The sequence below is a fragment of the Pteropus medius genome, unplaced genomic scaffold (assembly GCF_902729225.1).
Source record: "Pteropus medius unplaced genomic scaffold, Ma_sr-lr_union100, whole genome shotgun sequence".
In the NCBI taxonomy this organism is placed as follows: Eukaryota; Metazoa; Chordata; class Mammalia; order Chiroptera; family Pteropodidae; genus Pteropus; species Pteropus medius.
In genome coordinates, this window is record NW_024344434.1 from 807059 (window position 1) to 822494 (window position 15436).

A 15436-nucleotide genomic window follows, 5' to 3' on the forward strand; every position below is an offset into this window, starting at 1 on the left:
GAGACTCATGGACATGGACTATTGACTGGTGGTTACCAGAGAGTTAGGGGTGGAGAGGAGGGGGGAAGTAGACGGAGTAAAGGGCATCAAATATAAGGAGGGTGGGAGAGGGTGAAGTGGGTAAAGGGGATCAAATATATGGTAGCTGAAGGAAACTGGACTTTAGGTGGTAAACACACAATAGAATATATAGATGTCAAATTATAATGTACACCTGAAATTATATCATTGTATTAACCAGTGTTACCCCAATAAACTTAATTAAAAAAAAAATCTTTAAAGATGAAAAAACTGAGGCACAGAGAATAATCACAGGTTTCTAAAGATCACACAGGTAATAAGTGGCAGGGCTTACATTCTAACCCAAATTATCTGGATCAAGAGTCAATGCTTATAGTCACTACACGATACTTTGCTTCAAAGAATTATTCTGCCTTTGTCAACAACAGCAGACTATTTATATTTAGTCTTCCTATCTGAAAGGGAAATTATTTAAACTGACAATACACAATTGCTTTGTATAGCCTATTTAAAAATACCAACTTCCCTTTCCAGCAATATGGTAGACTAGATAATCTAAGAACTCACTGCAACAAAATCCCTAGAGAAGCTGGATAAAATGTAACGAACATTCTTTTAATTACATAGCTAAAGTGAAAAGAAATCATCAGCATGGAGAAAGAAAAAATAGAAAACTTAAGAAGTTGCGTGTAAACTGTCCTAGGGCTGCCATGGAAAGATTTGTTAAAGAATAAGCAGTCTAGGTTGATCACACAAAAGTGAGACGAGTAGGACATGGGCTCAAACAAGGTGAGATACAGAACTAAAACTTTTCCATTTAAACCCCAAACCAAGGATGGCGATATTCTTAGTGAAAGGCAGACTATAGGGGAAAAAAATCCTCCCACCAGCCCAGGATGAGATCAAAGAAATTTTTCTGCCTTCACCCAAGATATCTGGATGAAGAAGAAAAGTCTCCTCTGAAAATTCACAACCACAAGGCTGCCTTCACATGGGTCTAAAGTTTGATTTTATACTACCTACTGTCTGTAGAACCCCAAAGGTGAAAAATTATGATAAAAAATTAGTACTGGGTAAAAACAAAACCTCTCAAGGAACACATCTTTAACCCAGACTACAGATGATTCCCAGAGTTAATGCTTATCTGAAGATAAGGTTACAATCCAAACTTATAGAACACAAGAGGAATCGAGAGCACGAGTCAGCAGAGGTGAATTATATCCCTGTAGAACTTCAAATAATAGAAGTATAGAGACCATAAACTTAAATAATAAAAAGTATTTAAAATATAAAAAGATTTGCTTTAACACAAAAGTTTATTATAAAGCTAAAATAATTAGGATAGTGTAGATTGGTAATGATAGACCAAGAGACCATTAGAATAGGAGCCAAAGCCCAGAAAACAGACCCAAAGAAACGTTATTTACAAAAAGTAATATTAATAAGGTGCAGTGGGAAAGGAGGGTCTCTTCAATAAGATGACAAGAAGCCAACTGGATATCCATATAGAAAGAATAAAGCTTATCCAAAATCAAAACTTCATAACTTCATACCCCCAAATTACTTATAGATGGATTAAAAAGGTTAACAATACAAACCTCCAACAAAACTGGATAAGAATAATGAAATAAGCAAATTAACACATTTTTTAACAGAAACAGAACCACAGGTAGAACAGAGACCTACAAGAATAAAATAAAATCAGTAAGCATCTTAAAATCTCAGACATAGATAGCTTTACCAAATCTGTTGAATTCTAACGACCCTCAAAGAACACGCATTTCCAACTTACTTAAACTATTCCAATAATTTAAGTAATTAGAAATGCAGAGAATGTTATTCAATTACTCATATGATTCTAATTCAAGAGGGAATAACAGTAAAAGAACATATAAAGGCAAATCAGAATAATTAATATAGATGTAAAGTTTTCAAATAAAATAGCAAACAGAATTTGACATCATGGCAAAAAAAAGATCAAGTATTTTTTGGAGGATTCGCTATCACTAAAGCTATACATATGTAATTAACAATTTATGTTAACAGAATAAAGGAGAAAAAGCATAAAAGTATCTCCTTATTCATGGGGAAAAGATCAAATGAAACCACATAAAAACAAATTTTGATTCCTACATCATACCGAAAATTTGAGATTAACTTAAAGCAGAACTAAAAAATTTCTGGAAGGAATTATATGAGAATATATATTTTCCACAATTGAGACAGCTTTTTTTCAAAAAGAATCTCAAAGTATGAACGATATAAGAAAAAAGTAGATAAATCTGACAATATATTAAAATGAAAACTTTCTATGCAAACAAAGATACCATAAACATAACTTCTATTTCTGGCAGTACAGGAAATTACAAACTCAAAAACCTTCCAAATGCAACTAAATTACTAGGTAAAATATTTTCAAAAATTTTTTGTTTTAATGTTTCTGAGCTTGTATAAAAAAAAGGTGCGAAGAGCCAAAACAATGCGAAATCAGAAAACAATGTGAAATTTAGAAATGCTAAAGCCAGTTTCTAGCCCTTTAGTTTTCTAGCTTCCACTTGGACCAAAGGATACATATGAGAACCAGAAGTGATACCAGGGTCTATTCAGGTTGAAAATATAATAAGAGACCCACAAACTTTAAACTGGATATATTCAACAGAGTAAAAGTAAACAACAACAAAAAATCATGCCCTGCAGAATGGCACAGAAAAGCACAAGAAATAAAAAAGTAAAAATAAAACTCACCTATTTGGTCAGGATTCATGCTATGATGGGGTCTGAGAACCCCAAGAGAAAAATTTAAAAGTGGTCTTGAAATGATGGTGCCCCTCAGGTGACCGACAAAAGCAAATAAAAGTCTTCTTTGGAAGAAATCAATTTTCAACCAGGATTCAAGCACAGATTGGCAGAGAGGATATACAAAACATGATATAACTACACACTATCTCCAAGGAACATATAATATAAAGATATAGGTAGGTTTAAAGTAAATGATAGAAAAGACACCATATAAACAAAAAAGAAGTGCCATATTAATATCAAATAAAACAAATTTCAGAAAAAAAATTACCAGTGACAAAGAAAACAATAGAAATAAAAGGGCCAATCCAACAATAACACATTAGCAATCCTAAATGTGTATGCATCAAAACAACTCTGAAAAAGAAAAACAAATGTTGGAGGACTCACACTTCCTAATTTCAAAACTTACTATAAAACCACACAAATCAAGTCAAGGTGGTATTTACAGACACTGGAATAGAAAATATATAATTGAGAGTCCTAAAATAAACTATTACATTTACTGTGGATTGGTTTGAAATGGGTGTCAAAACAATTCAAATAGAATAAATTATCATTACAAAAAGTGGTGTTAGGACAACTGAATATATATATGCAAAAGAATAAAAGTAGACCCCTACCTCACACCACATAAAATATGAACTCCAAATGGACCTAAAATTAATAGCTAGAATTATAAAAAAATCTTAGAATAAACACAGGAGTAAATCTTTGTGACCATGAACCAAGCAATGGTATTTTAGATATGACACCAAAAAACACACGTGACAAAAAAGAAAAAAGATAAACTGGAATTCACCAAAGATTAAAATTTTTTCTTTCAAAAGATACCATCAAGAAGGTGAAAAGATAACATATGCAGTGGGAGAAAATATTTGCAAATTATATATCCAATAAGTGACTTGAATCCAGAATATATAAAAAATTCTTAAAACTCAATAATATAAAGGCAAATAATTATAAAATGGGCAACGGATTTGAATAGATATTTCTCCAAACAAGGTATACAAATGATCAATAAGCTCATGAAAAGATTAAAAGTTAAAAGACAGAAAAAGATATAGAAAGCAAATACCAATCAAAGAAAGCTGACAGAAATTCTTATATCAAACAAAATAAATTTTAAGGGAAAACACTGCTTAAGTATCAAGAAAACCATTATGCTGCATAATAAAGTATGAACATTTCCAAAATAATGTAGCAATTCTTAATTTGTATGCACCAAATAAAGCAGTCTCAAAAATACATCCTGTAACTTGAAATGAAATACCACTTCACACCTACTAAGATGGTTATAATTTAAGTAGAAAATAAGTGTTGGTAACTATATGGAGAAACTAGAACCTTTGTACATTGCTAGTGGGAATGTAAAATGGTGCAGCTATCATGGAAAACAGTTTGGCAGCTCCAGGAAATCTAAACAAAATTATCATATGATGCAGCAATTCTGCTGTCTTGGGTATATATATCCCCAAATTTGAAAACAGGGACCTTAATAGATACCTGTACACCAATGTTCATTGCAGAATTATTTACAATAGGTGAGAGGTGGAATCAACCCAAGCATCCATCAACAGATGAATGGATAAACAAAATATAGAATACCCATACAATGAAATATTTCAGGAATAAAAAGGGATTAAGTTCTGACACATGCAATATACAATCTTGAAACATTATGCTTTGTGGAATAAGCCATACATAAAAGGATAAATATTATATGCTTCCACTTACATGAGAAATCTAGAATAGGCAAATTCATAGATTTTGGGGTCAGGGGGAAATGGGGAATTATTACTTAATGATTACAGAATTTGTGTTTGGAGTGATAAAAAGTTTTGGAAATCGAGAATGGAAATCAAGAGTGGTAACAGTTGCACAACAGTGTGAATGTCATTAATGTCACTGAATTGAACAATTAAAAATGGTTCAAGTGGTAAATTTTCTTATATATAAACACACACACACATATATATACACATACATACATACATACATAATACATATATATAAAACAATATTTTTAAAATATAATATACCAAAACATATCCCCAAACCACTGAATTGTACATGTAAATAGGATTAACTGTACACTTTAAATGTGAATTATATTTCAACAAAGTTATTAAAAAATAAAAATTTCCTATAAGGAGAAATTGAGAAATCTTCTCTCACAGAGATTTTAGCAAAGGGAAACAAAATTACTGACAAACCATAAAAAGAATGATACAGAAACTGGAAATCTAAATGATCAATAATTACACGGAGAAAAAAAAAAAAAATCACACAAAAAACCAAAGCACAATGAAGTGGTTATAGGGGATATTCTTGTCTTGTTTCTCCTTTCAGGGGAAACTTTCAGTATTTCATTTCTAGGTATAATGTCTGTCTTAGGATATTTGTAGGTACCTTTCAAAAATTTGTAGGTATTCTTTTCTATTACAAGTGTATCAAGTTTTTCTTTGTTTGCTTGTTTTTTCATACATTGAAGGAAATGCTCATATGGTTTATCTCCTTTATTCTATTAATAAGGTAAATTACATCTTGCATTCTTGGAATAATCCTAACTTGGTATCGATGCATTTATATGAGTATGAATGTGCATGAGTGTATTTAATCTGCCATGAAATTTTGCAATTTTTGCTCATGAGAGACTGATCTATACTACTACTTTATTGTATAATGATATTATTCTCTAATAACATAAAGATTATACTGGTCTCATAAAATTGAGTTGTGCAGTGTGACTTCTCTTTTTATTCTCTGGAAGAGTGTACGAGATTGGTGTTTTTTTTAAATGTTGGAAAAATTCATTAGTAGATGGTAAAACTATAATGAGATACAACAACACAAGCACGAATATTAGTGAGATGTGAACAAATATAACCCTCAAACTGCTGGTTCAAGTGTATATACATATGACCACTTTGTAAAACTGTTTAACAATACCTGATCTGGCATTTCCATTCTTAGATATCTGCCCAACAGGCGTGTGTGCATGCATGTGTATAACACATATAAGGTTTAGAGCTACAACATTTATAGTAACCCCAAACTGTAAATAAACCAAGAATCCACAAACAGTAGATTGGATAAATTTTGGTATACTCATGCAGTGATGTCTATCTATTTCTGTAAACATACCCCAAAAAATGTTTTTAAGTACTAATGTCACTAGTGTCACTAGTGGGTTGACTGGGCCCAGCTTGCGGTTCTCACTTATAGTTGCCGTTAGATGGCAGCTATTGAAGTCATTTCAAATTTGACTGGACCTAATGTACATGATGGCTCATTCATGGTTGGCAATTGATGCTGACTGTTGCCTGGAAGATCAGCTGGGGTTGTTAACCAAAGAGCCTACATATATGGCCTGTCCATATGGTATGTACTTCTTACAGCATGACAGTTGGATGCTAAGATGGTCTGTTCCAAGAGTAGGTGTTCTAAGAGATCCAACTAGAAAGTGGGAGGCTTATTATTACTAGGAGTAACAAGGAGTCTCTTTATTGCCACGGACAAAAATGAGTCACAAAGGCCAGGCAAGATTTGGTGGTAAGAAACTCGGACTACAAGGATGCTTCTAAAGTACTGATAACATTCTATATCTTGATCTAACGGTGGTTTCACAAAGAATTTACCTTGTAACTTATCGATCTTACATTAAGCTGAATTTTACTATACTGTATGTTATACTTCAAATAAAAAGTTACTTCTGCTCCACATGTACTACCAAAACACTCAATGAAATACTAGTTCACTTATTCACACTGGGAAAATTCTTTTGTTTAACCAAAGAAAATTAGCAAGTAAATGGCCCAATGGGAACTCTCATGTACTGCTTATGCACACGAAACTTGCAAATTTCACTCTTTACATATTAGAAACACCCTACTTGAAAGTTAGTACCCAAACATCCTACTTTCCCATTTTGCCTTCCTTTAAAGTTAGATTCAAACAGATTTTTTCCCCTAGGGAGATAAACAATTTGTATACTGGTTTGTTTTAATTAAGTCATTCTCATTTACCCAGTATGTAATTAATCTGCAAAATGCAAACTATCAACTTAGGAAGCAAATGTTTGTGTATGGGTATGTGTTTAGGGACAGAACAAAATCTCTTGACTCAACTTTCAGAAGTAAAAACTCCTAACTGGTAGAAAACTGCAGCTAAACTTATTCATAAAAATTTTTTATTGAATACTAACTTTAGAGCACAATTTCTCAGCCAATCTTGCCACTGCTGACAATTTGTGTCAGAAAATTCTCTGTAGTGGGGGTTGGGAGGGGGAACGACTGTCCTGTGAATTGTAGGATATTTAGCAAAATCTCTGGTTTCCAACCACTAGATGTCAGTATTCCATCCAACTGTGACAACCAAGAATGTTTTGGCATTGCCAAATGTGCTGTGGAAGGGGGAGTGGGTACAAAATCAGCCCCATTTGAGAATCATGGTCATAAAGGTACATTTACAGTTCTGGATATAAGCTCAAAACCACTCGCTAAAGACTACTCTTGTAAAACTAGACTAGTTTCTCATTCAGCTTTAGAAAAACACTAAACAGAAAACCCTAATCTATGAGTGAGGAGAACAATAAGTATAATACAGCTGTAATTTAACATGAATTTTAATTCTGTTCCATTTAGTATATGTAATGAACAAATAGGAATATTTGCTCTATAAATAATGGCTAATTATAGAATGTTAAGGAGGCCAAGACAGTCTTCATCCCTCCCAACTGTGATTCTCTGTAAGGTCAGAGACTACATGCATCAAAATCATCTTGTGTACTCATTTAAATATAGATTCCTGGTCCCCAACAAAGACCTATGAAATTGAGGTGTGGAGACAGCAATCTGAGATTCTAATAAGCCTTGCTTAAGAGCCCATCATTAAATTCTTAATCATACAACTATATAAGAAAAACAGCACCACAGACTATCTCCAATCTTTCAAGACCACAACTTTTAATATGCTTTAAATTTGTGACACTGATAATAAGGAGATAAAGAGAAGGAACAGAATGACAACTGATGATATAAAAGATAAAAACATGAGTTTGAAGATTCTAGTGTGCTACGACTTTCTTGACATGTAGTTATGAGCAAAGAACAATATCCATGGTTTGAATTCTCTACTGCAAAGAGATAACTGCCATACCACAATGGTATTGATAAGAAGAACCAAAAAGATGTGAAAGCTCTGAGGAAATATTACAGCATCAACATGAAAGATTAGTATTATGTAATAGCTATTAATACAAAACTATAACTGAGTAGAGAGCAATATTCCAGTAGAATTATCCAAAGCAATATTTAGATATATGAAAAAGCCTATTTCTGTAGAAACATATCCTAAATATTATTCAAGCCTATGAAAAATAAAGGCATATTCATGGTATCTATGTCAAGCAAGTTGAAAGATGAAGAACACATTGACAAGCAGGAGAATTTCTACAGATTGAGAAGCTGAGAGGTTAGTCAAGTGTCATTTTATAGAGAAGTATGTGAGTAGGAAAGACCCCATACAACTACCAAAGAAAAACTTGTTGTAACACAGCTAAAGTAAGATTTGTATTCAACTGTTCACGCAGACCAATATAAAATACGTACATTACAGACTACTGTTTCCACTGATTACAACAAAAAACTCCAGACAAAAATACCAAAAGCAATCATGAGAGAAATCCAAATGTAAATTATAGCAGGCAGTATGGAGAAGAAAAATTGCAATGTGCAGTATGGTCAGCTTTCTATGTTTTCCTTTTCACTTCTTTTTTCAACTTTCTTTACCTCTACCTTTAACTCAAAGATAGGCTGAATTAGGGAACCTGCATGATGGGCATGAGCAGCAAAAGAGACAAGAGAAATCCAACCAATTTTCTGATAACAGGATCAAAAAAGAAACTGTGAAATGAAAAGTTATATGTGGAAAACACCATATTTTTTTCCTCTCCACCAGCCTTGCCCCAGGGATAGCCAGTCATGGAACGGTATAGCCATGATGATGATACTGTGGGAACTGAAGTTCCAGGAGAACACCCGTCTCTGCATTGAACCAGAAAAAAAGGGACCTGTTTTTGAAAAGTAGGAAGCAATTTCTATTTTGGTTTTTCTACTTTTTTCTCAGCATTGCACTCTAAGGCAGCCCCAGTTCTGCACAATTGAGATGTCTAAAACTCTGAGAGAACTTCATTCTTCTGGCCAGAGTAACTATGAAAAGTGGCCATTGGGAGAAAGTGCGGAGAAAAGCCTAGAGAGTAGAAATCAACACAAGTCCTGAGCTCATGCCGAAGCTGTGCATGTGCAAAATATACTGAAAGAAGCATAGCAATGACTATGAGAACTGAACTACAATGTAGCCTCAACATAACTCTCAAATGCTACATGCAAAGGTCAAATCCAAACAGCATAGCAAAGGTTTTGAAAACTGAACTGACATTGGAACCACTCACTGCTCAGAAAACATGAGACAGAATTTAAGTACCAGGTTAATCTGCTAAAAAAAAACGAAAACAAAAACAAACAAAAAACAGTAACAAAAATATCAAGATTATATAAACTTTAATAAGACAGTATGAATTATTTTCAAGGGAAAAGATAGTCAATTGGTGAACACATCGAGATGACTCAGATGTTGGAAATATCAAAGATTTTAACACAGTTACTGTAACTAGCCTCCACTTTTAAAATAAAGGAATATATAGAAATTCTAAGCAAAAAATAGCAACTATAAAAAAGAATAAAATGGAAATTTTAGCACTGAAAACTACAGTATCTAAAATAAAATACTCACTGGGCTAAATAGAAGAATGATATAACTGGTGAGTCAGTTAATTTGAAGGTAAATGAATAAAATAGCTATATTGAAATAAAGAGAGAAGGTTTATAAAATCAAAAGAGACACTTAGGGACCTGTGAGACAAAATTTAAAAATTACTTTATTGGAGTTCCTGAAATAGAGAAGAAAAAGACTGTTACAGATAATATATTTGAAAAAATAATGGCTAGAAAATATCCAAATCTCGTGAAAGAAATAGATTAAAAGATTTTAAAACTTCAGCTAAATAAAACCATGCCCAGAACCATCAAAATCAAACTGCTAAAAACTAAAAACAAATTCTTTAAAATCTTAGAGGACGGAAAAAAACAACACATAACATATAGGGAAACAATTATCTGGATGATTGCAGAATTTAAATCTAAAACTATGAGAGTCAAAATATATTTTAAGTACTGAAAGAAAAAAAAACCCTATTAGCCCAGAATTCCATTGAAAAAAATCCTTCAGATATAAAGGCAACTCAAAACATTCTCACATAAAGGAAAATTAAGAGAACTTATTGCCAGAAGACTTGCTCTAAAAGAAATGCTAAAGAGACAGGAAAAAAAATGGTGTAGGTGATAGAGGCTCTGTTTATCCCTCTGGCAACCAAATCAAAGTTGTGACGGAAACAAGGAGCAGCAGCAAGGAAAAATCACCTGGGATCTAGATGAACAAGCCATACAACTAGGGAAAAGTCCAAGAAAACACCCTGCAAGGGCAAAAGGTAGGACGGGGCGAGGACACGGGGCTGCTGGGTCTCAAGCGGCTAAGACGGAGGCTGCGGCAGCTGTAGAAGCCTCTTAAAGGGGCCACATCCGCGAGCAGATTTTCCTGGTGACGGGCCTGCTCACTCTGAGCACCAGTGCCTATTCGGCTGCACGCAGGAGGCACCAGGGACTTACCGGGAGACACTGTCGGAGTGAGGGCCAAGGCAAGACTTGGCTCTGTGTAGAATTGTTCGTGGTGTCCACTGTTCCCTGTTGAGCCCTCCCCCAATATCAGTGTGCTGGACACAGCACAGCCATAGCTGCAACTTCATCAAACTGGATAACAGAGGTCGCTCCGACCAGAGGATTCCCTGAAACTCCCCCTCCCCCAAATCGCGGCCCCACCCAAACCACATCCAGGTGTATCCTCAGCAAGTCAGGTGCTCCCTGCTGAGACTCACACCGGAGGCACCCTCGGTTTCTGGTGTGGCCTCTTAAAGCATCTATAAGCACAACATCTGTAGATTGCTTGCTAAATCTTAAAAGGTGGCCCCAGAGGGGCAGAGGCTTGGGCTAAATTTGGCCTGCAGCTGAACCCCTCTCAGGACTGTGCCACTGGACATCTACTTCACAAATCCAAACTAGTAAGACCGGGAGACTTAAGAGCTTTGCTTATTAGTACATGGGAACAGACATGGAAAGGTAGCCAAAATGGTAAGACAAGCAGAAACCATATGAGAGAACAGAACAGAGATCCAGATATAATGGAGTCAAGTAATTAAACAGATACAGAGTTCAAAACACTGGTTATAAAGATGCTCAATGAACTTTTGAGACATGTAGATAAATTCAGTGAGAACTTCAACAAAGAGATAAAAAACATAAAAATGGAAATGGAAATTATAAAAGAGAACCAGTCTGAAATGAAGGACACATCATCTGAGGTGAGAAGTATAATAAATTGAATAAAAAAGGAATAAACAAAGTGAATAAAGAAGAGAATCAGATGCCCTATCTAGAAGACAGGAAAGCCAATCAGGACAATCAGAATGTCAAGAAAAAAGATGCTAAGACTATACAAATAATTTAAGGAGGATATGGGACACTATTAAGGCTCCAAATATTCGTCTGATCAGCGTACTTGAAGAAAATCAAGATGTTGAACAGCTGTTTGAAGAAAAAATGATGGAAAACTTCCCTAACCTGGTGAAGGATATGGACATAAAACCCGAGGAAGCTCAGATAATTCCAAAAATCAGGGATCCAAAGAGGCTCACACCAAGACACATCATAATTAAAATGCCAAAGGTTAAATACAAAGAAACAATATTAAAAGCAGCAAGAGAAAAACAGATAATTACATATAAGGGAACACCCATAAGACTGGCAGCTGATTTCTCAAAAGAAACTATGCAGGACAGAAGGGCTTGGCAAAAAATATTCAACAGGATGAAGACCCAGGATATACAATCAAGAATAATTTATCCAGCAACGCTATCATTTAGAGTTGAAGGACAGACAAAGAGCTTCCTAGACAAAAATAAGCTAAAGAAATTTATCACCACCAGGCTAGAATTACAGGAAATGTTGGAGGGGCTTCTTTAAAAAGAAAAAACATGTATCAAAAACAGGAATAAAGAATGATAACAACTACATTCCTATCAATAAGTACCTTAAATGGAAAAGAATTAAGTGTTCCAACCAAAAGACAGAGTGGCTGAAAGGATAAGCAAACAAGACCCCTATGTATGAAAAGGAAGGGGACAGAAAAAGATATTGCTTTGATGGACTTAGAAGGTATTTAAGGCAGACAGAGAAAGATAAACATTATATGATTTCACTTATATGTGAAATCTAAGAAACGAAAAGAACAAACTTATCAAAACCAGACTTACAAATATAGTGGACAATTTGGTGTCAGACAGAGGGGAGAGGGGTTTGAGGGACTGAGAGAATGGGGTGAAGGGTTAAAGAAGTACAAATTAGTAGCTGATGGATGGTCACAGGGATGGGGAGCACGGCATAGGGAATGCAGTTAGCATCAATATGTTGGCTAGGTAGAGGGCCAGGGGAGGGAGGGTACAATTGGGTGGATCGTTTTATGAACTATATAGATACCTAACCAATGTACTATATACTTGAAACTAAATTTAAAAAATAATAATTAAAAAAAAGAAAGAAATGCTAAAGAAGTTCTTCGCTGAATGGAAATGATAGAAAAAGGAAATCTGGAACTTTAAACAAAAAGAATGATAAATATATAGGAAAATGTAATACACTATTCTGCTAAATTACATGAAATATGCACTACTGTTGAAAGCAAAACTTATAACACGTCTTAGAGATTTCATTTTATATAAAAATAAAACATGATAATCATAACCAGAAAAGGGAACTATAAGCATTTAAATGCTCAGGTTTATTTGAGGTGGTAAAATATGAACTCAAAATATACTGTAAAAAGCAGGTATAAAGTGGCCCCATGCAAGGTACAGGCAATAGCTGACCTTGGAGTGCAACAGAGTCACTCCCAAGTGACCCCAGAACGAACACACCTGGTGGCCGGCTTCAGACCACACCAAGATCCTATCAGACTGCCTCCACAAAAGATACCCAAAGAGCAGACTCAGCAGGCACCAAAGCCATGCTAAAGCAAATCCTGCTATATAGGTTCAGTCCCTGCACAGCAGCTACTCCACTGCAGTCACAGCCAGTCCTCACCACCAAACAGCCTGAGGGTTAATCGCTCCCACTGACATGCAAATAGCAACCAAGGCTCAACTATAACAGGGCATACACAACCCACACAAGGGATCCACCTGGAGCACCCATATCAAGTGACCAGGAAGACAGTACCACTGGGGCCTAATGCACACCTACTACATAAGGCTACTCTATCAAGACCAGGAGATGTTGCAGCTCTACCTAATACATACAAACGAACACAGGGAGGTAGGCAAAATTGGGAGGTAAAGAAATATGTCTCAAATGAAAGAACAAAACAAAGCTCCGGAAGAACTATACAAAATGGAAACAAGCAATCTACCAGATGCAGAGTTCAAGACACTGATTATTAGGATACTCAATGATCTCAGTGAGAACTTCAACGAAGAGACAGGAAACATAAAAATGGAGACAGAAAATATTAAAAAGAACCCATCTGAAATGAAGAATGTAATGACTGAAATGAAGAATACGTTAGAGGGAATCAACAGTAGATTAGATGAAGCAGAGAATCGAATTAACAATTCGAATGATAAGGTAGCAGAAAACCCCAATCAGGACAGCAAAAGAGAAAAAAAAAAAATGAGAATACTTTAAGGACCCTCTGAGACACTATCAAGTGTACGAACACAATATTCAAACTGATGAAAAACAAGGACCTATAATGAAAATGACTCTATGCAGCCAAGCTATCATTTAGAATTGAAGGACAGGTAAAAGAGCTTCCCTGACAAGAAAAAGCTAAAGAAATTCTGATCACCACCAAACCAGTATTACAAGAAATGTTAAAGGGACTTCTTTAAGAAGAAAAAAGAAAAAAATATGAATAATAAAATGACAATAACTATATATCTATCAACGATTACCTTAAATGTAAATGGACCAAATGCTCCAATCAAAAGACATGGGTGGCTAAACCGACAAGAAAACAAAAACCTTACATAGGCTGACTACAGGAGACTCACTTCAGATTGAAAGACACACAGACTAAAGTAAAGGGATGAAAAAAGATATTTCATGAAAATGGAAACAAAAGATAAAAGCTGGTGTAGCAATACTTACCAGACAAAATAGACTTTAAAAAAAAAGGCTATAACACGATACAAAGAGGGACCTGATAATCCCACTTCTGTATATTTATCTGTAGAAACCCAAAAAACTACTTCAAAGGGACATGTGCATCAATATGTCCACTGCAGCATTATTTACAATAGGCAAGATATGGAGGGAAACTGGGTGAACATCAATGGATGCATGGATAAAAAAAAGAGGTAGTGTATGTATGTGTGCGTGTGTGCGTGTGTGCGTGTGTGTATAACGAATTATTACTCAGGCACAAAAAAGAATGAAATTTTGCCATCTGCAATAACAGATGCACCTAGAGTGTATTATGCTGAGGGGAGTAACTCAGACAGAGGAACAGATGACATAATTTCACTTATATGTGGTGTCTAAAGGACAAAATAAACAAATGAAACAGAAACAAAGTCATAGATATAGAGAACATTTTAATTGTTGCTAGATGGGAGGAGGTTTGGGGGAATGGGTGAAAAAGGGGAAGAAATTAAGATGTATAAATGGCTAGTTACAAAATCAGTCATGGGGATGTAAAGTATAGCATAGGGAATATAGCCAATAATATTGACTATATTGACCATTATATAGTCAGTGATATAGATGGTATCAGATGAATACTAGATTTATTCAAATGATTACTTTGTAAGTTATATAAACGTCTAATCTTTCTGTTGTATACCTGAAACTAATATAATATTGTATGTCAACTATAATTAAAAAATAAAAATTATTAAAAAATTATTTAAAATTGTGTTGCTATTTAGATAAAAATTAACGACCAAAATATTAATGATGAAGACATCAGAAACATGGCAGAGTGAGAGATATTCCTAGATTTCTCCCCTTGAAACAACAATAAGCTGAACATCTAAAATTCAACAAAAAACACCCAACATGCACACCAGCATGTCTGAGCATCAGATCTGCTAATAAGAGCTACCAGGGTCAGAACCCCAGGAGTCTGGCGGTAGACTGGGAGAAACAAAGAAACAGCACTACCTGGGAAAGCTGTGAGCTCCATGCATCTGTCAGCAGTGCTCAGGCATCAGGGCAGAAAGCAGAGACGTGGGAATGGCAAAGAAGCAACAGTTGACTATTACCAGGTGCGTTACAAAATGTGAGGCTGAGCCCCAGTCCCCACCCACCAAACCAGAGGGCCACTCCCCCCATTTCCTCCAAAATCTAACCCGTAGAGCCCCAGGGAAATCTGAGTAAATGCTACCAAAACAGTTGCTAATATTAACAGGGACTGAGACTGAGGGTAGCGAGCGTGATTTAACATT

General features: G+C 35.1%; 1 protein-coding gene across 6 annotated transcripts in view; it reads right to left on the reverse strand.

Annotated features, from left to right (window-relative positions):
- PTPN4 (protein tyrosine phosphatase non-receptor type 4) overlaps nt 1-15436 on the reverse strand; it is a 188049-nt gene that overhangs the window by 133892 nt on the left and 38721 nt on the right. The window lies entirely within an intron of this gene.